The following is a 9,732-nucleotide window of genomic DNA, read 5'->3' as shown; positions in this document are numbered from 1 at the left end:
GACAGTCCTCTCTGGTGAATCAGAGCTGCACCAGGCAGAGGGGAGGACTCAGGCCAGACTCACACTTGTGGTGCCTCGGTGGTCCTGGGCTGCAGCGTTCCTGCAAGGAGCCTCACACCGCTGTCCACAAGCTTGAGGCTTGTCACTGATGGGGGATTTCTCATCCAACACAGCTAGGATTGTTAGAGCAGCACTGAAAGCTTCGTTTCTAAAGAATGAGGCAGGTTTGTTTAGCTTCATGCATAGTCTTTAATTAGAAAAATTAGTCTTAGCTACACAACAAAGTAAAATTGATGATTCAGTAACAGCTAATCATTTGCAAGAAACAACAGATGCCCTTACAATGAAGATATATAAGTATTTCATGGTGCGGTTTTTTTTTAAAGCACATTTAACAAACTGAATAATGCATTATAATGATCATGCTGATCTTTCTAAATATGTTTTAGAATTTATAATAAAAAATTTCCTTTGAGGATGCCAAGGAAGTTTAGTTAATTGGTAATGAAGTTAAAACAGGAGTGGGTGCTGGCGCTTTATACACATTCACCACCAGTGCCTCCAGACAGTCCAAAACAAAGGAAAAGCCTCAGGAATGTAGAGGATTAAAGGAGGGCTTTCAGTCAGATGGACACAGGCTACAGAAAGAAACCCTGGGTGCTGACAAACATACGTGAGATGGATAATGGGTGATCTGGGGGTGGGGGAGGACGAGCTTTGCCCTAACCCCTGGAGAAGACTATTGGCACAGGCTGCAGAGGAAAAGGCTTGCCTGAGATCCCGAGGAGAAGATCCCATGCCAGAGATAAGGGGCAGTTTCCTGCCAGGCTGAGGCCCAACTGGCCAGGAATGTCTCTAACCAGGACTTTTCTGGAGGGGGAGGGAGGGAGTGGGAAGGAGAGGTTGTCTCAGCATTTCTGCTTCAGGCCCTAGTGAAATAACTAGACTTGCCCAGCTGTCATGAACTAGACAACTGGGCAACATAAACGAAATGAAAATGACCCTTTGCAGGAAAAGAGGATGAGATTACTGAGTCATGTCCAGGTCTACCAAGCCAGAATCTGGGATGATCTGGGGAAGCCTGCATCTTCCAACCAGGGTGTCCCATGGGGACTCCTCCATCAGTGAGTGGCGGGGCCCTGTGAGAATGACCTGTCCCAGTTACTCTGCGGGTCTCTGTGGGCTTAACAATTCTCCCAGGTGCAAGCTCATTATGAATATAACTTGATCTGAAAGCTATACTAAGTCTGTTAATTTTGTGATGACCTAATTGTAACTAATTAAAAATAGGTGTTTAGTTCTGGTCATTTTGTAAATGAAAATTAGATCCCATCACTCTCCAAAGTTTCCCCATTCTTTTAAATATAAATCAAAATCCTCATCATTGCCTATAAGGCTGGTGCCGCAGGCCTGGGCCCTCTGCCAGTTGGTCCTGCATCTGATGCCCCACTGCTAAGACAGTGACTGCAGTAGGCCCAGTCCCTCGCCCATGCCTTCCTCTGAATCCCATACCTGTGGTGGAATCTGAATTCACAACAGGTCAAATGTGGCTCCTCTGGGCTCCTTGGATTCATTTCTCACCAGAGCTGGAGACAGTTGGTGAAACACTCTTGGCATCAAAACCTGCAGCTTCTTGAAGGAAGATATTAAGTTGGCTCAGATTTCCTATTTCTAGGCCAAGATATCAGACTTGCATAGCTAAGAACTCTTGAATTTATGTGGAACTGCTTCTTGACAGTGAAAGATACATTTTTAGTTTCATAGCTGGAAGCTATGATTCACAGAGATGCGCAGGAGTGAGGAGGCGGCTTGGCCCCAAGCTGTATTCCGTACACCAAAGACTTCCATCCCTGCCTCATTTATGTTGTCAGCATCTCCGTTATAGGCTCACAAGTGCTTGGCTCTCCCAGCCAGCTGAAGTTTAGCTAAACCAGGAGAAACCAGAGACTGGGAGAGGAGGAAAGAGTAATGGGTTTTGAGGGCTCAAACGAGCAGGTTGATATCACCATTTCCAGTTTTGAGATGAGACTCTGAGGCTCAGAGAAGTGAGGTCACTGGCCAGAGATCAAGCATGTCGAGTAGGTGTCTGAGACAGTCTAGGACTGGAAAAGCCGTGCAGAAGCCCAAAGGGCAGGCGGCGGATATTGTGGGATTGGTGGGGTATGACTCTGACTCCTGAGTCTGGACAAGGGTCCCCTCCCCAGAGTGTATGCAGCTGTGTTACCACTAGCGCACACTGGTAAAATCGTGTAAGTAGGAGCTTGTGCTTACTTTTATGCTTATTTCAATATAGAAATTTTCAAAAATGCATGAAATTAGAAAAAAAACAATAAAGAATGGTAAATTTAACCCTTATGTATGCATCTCCCAGCCTCCAAGTATCTACTCATGCCTATCTTTTTTTTTTTTTTTTTTTTTAGCTGAGCCATCCTGCTACCTGTTGGTAGCTCAGCGGCTGCTCAGCTCGGGCTGGACTTGAACCGCTGTTGCTCAGAGCTCAAACTTTTGAGTGAGCTCTTAACCAACTGAGCCACTCGGCCGGCCCTATGCCTATCTTCTTTCATCAACGCACTCTCATCCCCCCCAGAAGATTTTAAAGTGCATCCCAACATTATAATAATTTTACCCAAAACATATATTTATAATAAACATTTTTAGCCTGTAACTGTAATTCTACAATTATAGCTAGCAATTCTTTAATATCAACTTATACTTGGCTTATATTCAAATTCCTTGATTTTCTCCAACAACAAGAGTCCTTACAATTGGCATATTTAAAGGATCCATACAAGGTTTTACACGTTTCAGCTGTTTTCTTTAACTCTGTCACATTTTGCCTGCATTCTCCTTTTCCCATGCCATTTATTTTGTTGAAGAAACTGGGCCATCTGTTCCTGTAGAATTTCCCACATTCTATATTTAGTTCAGTGGAATGTTGAACTTAAATGTAACCTGGATGCTTAAATATAGAGGCTTGATTGGATTTTAATTTGTCTTGTAGGATTGTAGATGGCATTGCGTTCTCCGTGTTTGATTTTTTCCAAGTGATGCATCTAAATGGGGACTTTTAGACAATACGAAAATCTGGGTAATTACAACACTGATGACAATGATAACAATATAATAACAGCAGTGGTAATTATATATTGAAAATTACTTGTGCCAGGCACTTTGCCAAATGTTTCACATGTATGTTTTCATTCAAGCTCATCCTCATTTTATAAAGGAGCAAGTCAATGAGCAGAGGGACTGCTTTAATGACTTGCCCAGGACTCAGAGCTGGTACATGACAAAACTGGAATTTGAGCCCAGGTTGGTCTCACTCCAAAACCCAGGTTCCCTAGCCCTCTGTGGGGCTTTGTAACTCCAGTGTAAGAAGGCATCCTATGCAGTGACTCTGGGGAACAGAAAGGAGGGAAGTAGAGAGGGAGGTTTTACTAAGCGAGCTAGAGAGGGCACTCTACAGCCTGGGCCCTTGAAGGGGACAACCAGGAGCGCTACATATAGACTCCCTAGGAGAAGCTGTATGCAGGGGAGCAGATGTGTGTGGTGAACTGTGTGTTGGGTCGGCATGCTGGTCCCCTTGCCCTGGTTCTTCTTCAGGACATACATATATGGAGTTTAGTAGTACTGCAAAGGCACACTAGGATCCATTGATGTGGTGGCTCCTGGCTGCCTGGAGATTCCTAGCAGTCCTAGGCCCTAGCCTGGAGAGATGAGAAATCTACATTTCAGCCCATATGTGAACAAATTCTCAGAACAAAATGCCATGGCCTACCTGTTAAGAATCTGGTTATGGCTTTGGGGTTAGTGTCCAAATATGACCAGTGCTTGAACTGGACTGGAGAAACGGAAGCTAAGAGCCATGGTGGGAAAGACCATGTATTCTAGGGATTAAGGGAGCTAAAAAATGTGATCCTAGCCTCAGAATGATCATAGCAATAACTAATTCTCTTCTGCTGGAAACAGTGTTACTGTTGGAAAAAGAAAACCTGGATTTGTGTCTGGCCTTTAACATTTATTAAGCCTTAAAATGGTCATTTAAACTTTTCTCACTTCCATAATGAGGCTAGTCCCTTTAGAATTCATTCAATAAGGAATCATGAAACATCTCTTATATATTAGACCCTGTAATGGTAACTGGGGGTAAAAAGTTGTGATGATCAGTCATGGTCCCTGTGCTCAAGGGACACAGAAAAGGGGGTTTCAGAGAAGCTTGCATAAGATAATACATGTGAAACTGGTTTATAAACTCCTGCTCAATCTCACTCGTGGCATGGAGGGATGCAATGCAGAGCTCACCGTGGATGGCGCAAAGAAGAGTCGCAGGTCCCCTGTCCTGCAGGAATGTTGTGAGGGAGATAAGCCACATACATAGATGCTTGCTGCACATGACTAGAAAATAAAAGCGCCACAATAAAGTTATAAAGAAGCATCATGCTTTCAAGAGGATGGGATACTTTGTTCAAACTGGAAGTTACGCTGTATCAGAGAGGCTTCACCTTCAAATTTGATCTGGAGGTTTGAGGAGATTTCACACAAGGCAACTGGAAAGAGAGAATCTTCTGTCATTAAAGGATTGAGACCAAGAAATTGGTCAGCTTCCCTGGCAAAATCACTGGAGATACCACCTGTTGGAGACCCACCATCTGGGTTAATCTGCACTAAGCCAAAATGTGTTCCTTAGGCTGAATTTTACATATGTCTCCAGATGTAAATTGTGCTCTGACATCGCCAACCCTGCCCTCTAATTGACAGGTGGTTCAAAAAGGAGACTAAAGGGGACTCTGGGTGACACGTTTCTTAAGAGAACCCAGACCAGAGCCAAAGATGCTTTTTGTAGGGAAGAAAAGCCACCAGTGCCTTGAAGATGGTGTTTTCCAGAAAGTTCCTTGGTCATGGCAATGCCTGGAGAACACCCTTTTAAGGGGCATCCTGGAAGCATTTTTCATTCTCCTGCCCTGGTTTGTGGATCTGCTTTGATGTCATGCGATAGCCCAGGCTGTCTCAGGCTACTGCCTCATGGTGGTAATGCCCAGTGGAAAAACAACAGGCTTTTAGGAACTATAATAATGAAACTTACATTATCACCTTAATGATATTTATATAGGCCTTTCAAAGTTACAAAAAACTTTCACCCTCACCACCTCATCAAGTCTTATACTTAACTTTTGAGTCCATTTTATAGATGCAGAAACTGAGATTCAGAGCACCATCACTTTGGGATTTGTTCAAGGTCATACTGTGGAGAAGACTGGAAGTACTTCTGATTTTCAGCCCTGACTTCTTTGGGCTATGGGAATCTGAGAAAAGAGAGAGAAAAGCACAGCTAGTCAAGTATCTAAATCCAGACTCTGTTTGCCCTTCCCCACATTTAACCCAGAATATGAACAGAAAGGCTTAATCACTCTGTGTCAGATCATAAATTGTCACTGTGCTGTAGTGACATGTCATACAGCAGAAGGACTTATTCCATGTCAGAGCAATGCTTGGGGCCTAGTCAAGGACCATGCAAAGAACCAAAAGCTCATGGAAGCTAAGTCTTAGGTTAAGAGACTTACTCAAGGCCAGGGCTCCTGATTACAAAATTTAATGCTTTTTTTTCCATGATGTCCCATCAGTGTCCTGAGTGATCATATTCATCCTCAGCTATCTATATAAGATTTGCAGTGTGAACAGCATAGCTTCGTCTTCCTTAGTCTGGAGCTTTACAAGGGCAGGCCTGAGCTCTCTTCTTTCCTCTACATTTCCTCATAGCTGCCGTCGTTCTCCTCCCCTATATCAAAAAGCCTTTCCTCATTGTGTCCTACCAGAAGCATAGAACAGTCTTGTGTGTCTATGTCCAAACTACAGCCTGTGAGCATTGAGGAAACGTTTCCCATGGGGACACACACTGAGGCCGGGGAGGTTCAGTGGATTGCCTCAGAGCACAGGGAGCCAGGCCCTGATGTACAGGCCCCCAGCCTGAGGCATCCTCTGGCACCCTTCCTCTCCACCATGGCTCCCTTTCTCTCCCAGACCTCAGGCTGCCTGGAGAGGTAGAGACCTGTCATCAGTATAGCCTCTGGAGGCCTCCCTGGAATGTCCCTCCCTCCTGCAACTCATCCTCCCTGTGAGCTGCCTGCATCTACTGTTGCTTAGAGCCCCAAATACTCCCGTGATGTCAGAGATCGATGACCCGCCTTATAAGTGGGGAGAGCGAGGCCCAGGGGGAATAACGTAAGAGGCAAGAATAAGGCACCTGGTAAAGTAGCAGCAGAACAGGGTGGGATCCCGGCTGCTGGACCTCATTCTGATGTGGTTCTCACTTGTACACACTGTTCCTATAGGGAGAAGGACAAGGAGAAGAACAGGTTTCGAGACCTGGGTCAAGGGGCACTTCTGCTCCGACATCTCTAGACTTACCTACCTTTCCCTTGAGCTATAATAACAATGGCTCACATTCGCTGAGTGCTGGCTCTGTGTTAGGCACCTAGCAAAATCATTAATAGGCTGTACATTGTTTTATTCCTCACCAATAGTCCTATGAAATAGGTAGAATCATTACTCCCAGTTTTTAGGTTAGGAAGCTAAAACTTAAAGAGTTTAAGTCATTTGTCTCAGGTCACACAGGCAATAATAGCGGGTCAGGACTCTCAGCCTCCAGAGCTTGAGCCCTAATCCACAGTGCTGACCTGCCTCTAGCTTCAGCCATGCTGCCCAGCACCATGCTGAGAGGTGCTGCTATCCTCTCTAACACAATGTTCTGGGGTAGAATGTTAGACTTGGAACGTAGCATCAATCTGCTTACAAGAGGCCCTGTTTTGTTTTGTTTTTTTGGTGTTTTTTTTTTTAGCTCTCTTTACTTTTGCCATCACCCAACACACTCCCTGCATAATTGAATTCTTCTCAGCACCCTGCCGCTTTTTCACCTGCTCTAGAACATGCTGATTTCTCCATATGGATTTTTCCTTTTTATCCCAGGTTCCCCTCATGTAACACACCTTTCCATCACTGTTGACATAGGTTCTAGCACAATTTACAGCCAATTAAGGAGAAAGATTCTCCCCCTCAGCGATGGTTCCTCTCTCCTGAAGCTCAGAAGACAGGAAAGAGTCAGTCCTCCTTATAGGTGCAGGAAACTGTCCAGAAAATTGGGCTGCAGGGAATTTTTTCCCAGGTCTGGACCACAGGACTTAGAGGGGGAAGGCAGCTTGTGAAACATACAAGCTCAGGATCAGAAGAGTTTAATAGTAATAAGTGTTTGCAAATTTTTAGTTAAGTTAGATATAACCTCAGTTTATCCTACCTCTGAGCTTCTAGAGGAGCTTGGCTTGAATCATTACTTGTGGGAGAGACTACTTTTTTACGGTCCTCTGGAAACAGGAAATTCCCAGAGCCGTAGGTTTCTCCCGTCAGCCCTAAAAGCAATTTTTGTTTTTCATCAAATCCACATTCACCTCTACATATTGAAGCAGTTTCTCTGTTAGCTTCTGTGTCAATCTCAACATGGGCACCACACTATTTTTCTGATATCTACCCACAAAACTCGGACTCACATAAGCAGCTGAGCGTTCTGTCTGGGACACCTCCTGCCCAACAAGGGCCTTGGTGAAGTCAGGCACCCAGCACTGTGCTCTCTAGAGGTAACCCACATGGATGGGATTGCACTTCACAGAGAGTCTACTGGCTTTGGAAGGACACAGACCTGGGGCTGGAGTTGGACTGGAGAGATTTTACCTTAAGCTATGAAGATGCTGAGATACAAAGGCACAGCCAAGCCAAAATCTTTTGGGGAAAGCTAAGAGCAAACCAGAGATGAGGTTCAACACCTGATCAGAGGGAAAGTCACAGAGCTAGCAGTCAGGAATGTGGAAGAAAAAGGAGACAACAAGAGAAGGGCAGGAAGAATCACAGCAGGAATGACTGGCAGTCAGTGAAGTATTTCCAAATGCAATAAATGGCGTCCTGGAAATCCAAAGAGGCCTACAATCCTCATTTTGGTTGTAGAAGGTATGAGATGCAGCAATTTATCCTTTATCTTAGAGGGGATATACCATCAAGCTTAGGCACTTAGGCCCCTATAAGTTTCATAAAAGCTAATGAATTGTCATGATTTTTATCTCATTTTTTTGGCATGCTTATATCTTAGTGGGGTAATTGCATACTTGCCACTTCTTGCTTTCTAATTCCAATTGGCCTGATGTCCTCTAGTTGACCAGTATGATGACTCATAAAATGTCGAGGCAATCCAGATCCCTCTGGACCATATTATGATAAGAGATCAAGAAGGTTAACCTAGTTGAGATGCAAAAAAAAAAAGAAAAAAAAAAAGAAAAAGAAAAAGTACACTACTCTTCTTGCTGTATTGCTGTATAAAGAAAAACAGCGTTGCTTCTTCTTCATTATGAGAATTGGCAAAACAAAAAAAACCCAAAAACTAAAAAAACAAACAAAAAAAACATATTCACCAAATAAATAGCTGTCAGAGTCAGAGATTGCGTAACAGTAAGGATCCAGTCAAGAGGCAGAAACCAGTCTAGTAATCTGAACAGTGAACATTTAATATAAAGAATCATTTACTAGTAAAATATGATTAACTATTAAAAGAGGTTTTTAAAAAAAGAACTCTGAGGAATTAGGCATAATGCAGGAAGTGTCTACTACGTCTGGAATGGATGAGGAGTAGCCAAAGAATGAAGAGGGCTCACCCCCAAAGGCGAGAGTCAGACCTCATGGCTGTGTCCGCTGTGTGGATGAGAAGTCCTCCAGAGTGCTCATGGGCCAGAACTGGCCCACAGGAAGCCATCCTTCAGAGTGCCAGAGAAACTCACTATAGCACCACTGGAACTCCTGCGTCATTACAGCAGCATGCCACTTTGTAGTAGGAAAATAAAACAAATACTAGAATCAGGAATAGTAGTTCTTACCTGTGCTATGCCTGGTAGCTTCCCTCTAGAGCCTACCATTGATAAAGCATAACATTGCAGCCACCCGCAAAGGAGAAATGTTTACAAGGTCCAGCTCTCAAACCATAAAGCAGGGAAAAGAAAGAGGGATTTAGAGCTGAGAGACAATAAAAATGATATTTTTTCACTGTTTTTATCCACTCCATTAATGATACCACATCAGAATAGTAGCTGTGATGGAGTGCTCCCCTAGTTAAGTTCATGGTATTGTAGTACTCCGTCAACTGCTCTCGTCTAGTTGGTGTTCTCTGAGGCCAGGAAGGTAGATTTAAATTAGGTAGAACCTAAGGCACAGCTTATCTAAATGATGCAAGGATAGACTATAGCATATGTCTTTGGCTTCCCATAGTATTCCTTTAAAATCCTCTGATTTTAGCTGTGCCTGTGACAGACATTCCATGCAAGTTCAGATTCACCTCATAGTGGAAGTGTCCTACTTCAGCACATGTCTTCTCATCCCACTTCCTGCCTCAGTCCTCCTCCTCCCTCCTCATAGCTCCTTGCTGCCACAGCCAATCTATTGTACTTGGGCCTTGAGATTCTGTAATGTGATGCTGACCTACCACTTGTTCTGGTTTACCAGCCCAAGCACACTCTTGTCGTGTAAAAGTGCTAGGGAGTTAACATCTCTGGAAACAATTCTCAAACAATGTGAGATGGGACTCTGACGAAATTATTCATTCTCATTACCTTCAGGTGGAAGACTCTGGGAGACATTCTGTATCCCAAGTCCAGCAAAAAGTTATTTTTTCTCATGGGCGTTATCTCAATAACATATATTTAT

General features: G+C 43.9%; 1 long non-coding RNA gene across 1 annotated transcript; it reads right to left on the bottom strand.

The window, feature by feature from the left end:
- Positions 1-2,484: 2,484 nt before the first annotated feature.
- LOC109374148 (uncharacterized) lies at positions 2,485-8,845 on the bottom strand. The gene is made up of 3 exons (XR_002122347.1): positions 8,691-8,845; positions 6,242-6,323; positions 2,485-5,303 (listed from the first exon to the last, which is right to left on the bottom strand). It is a non-coding gene; the product is annotated as an uncharacterized LOC109374148 (long non-coding RNA).
- Positions 8,846-9,732: the final 887 nt, after the last annotated feature.

Source organism: Hipposideros armiger, unplaced genomic scaffold (genome assembly GCF_001890085.2).
Source record: "Hipposideros armiger isolate ML-2016 unplaced genomic scaffold, ASM189008v1 scaffold_797, whole genome shotgun sequence".
In the NCBI taxonomy this organism is placed as follows: Eukaryota; Metazoa; Chordata; class Mammalia; order Chiroptera; family Hipposideridae; genus Hipposideros; species Hipposideros armiger.
Note: the sequence above shows the minus strand (reverse complement) of the source record. Positions and strands in the feature narration are given on the sequence as shown.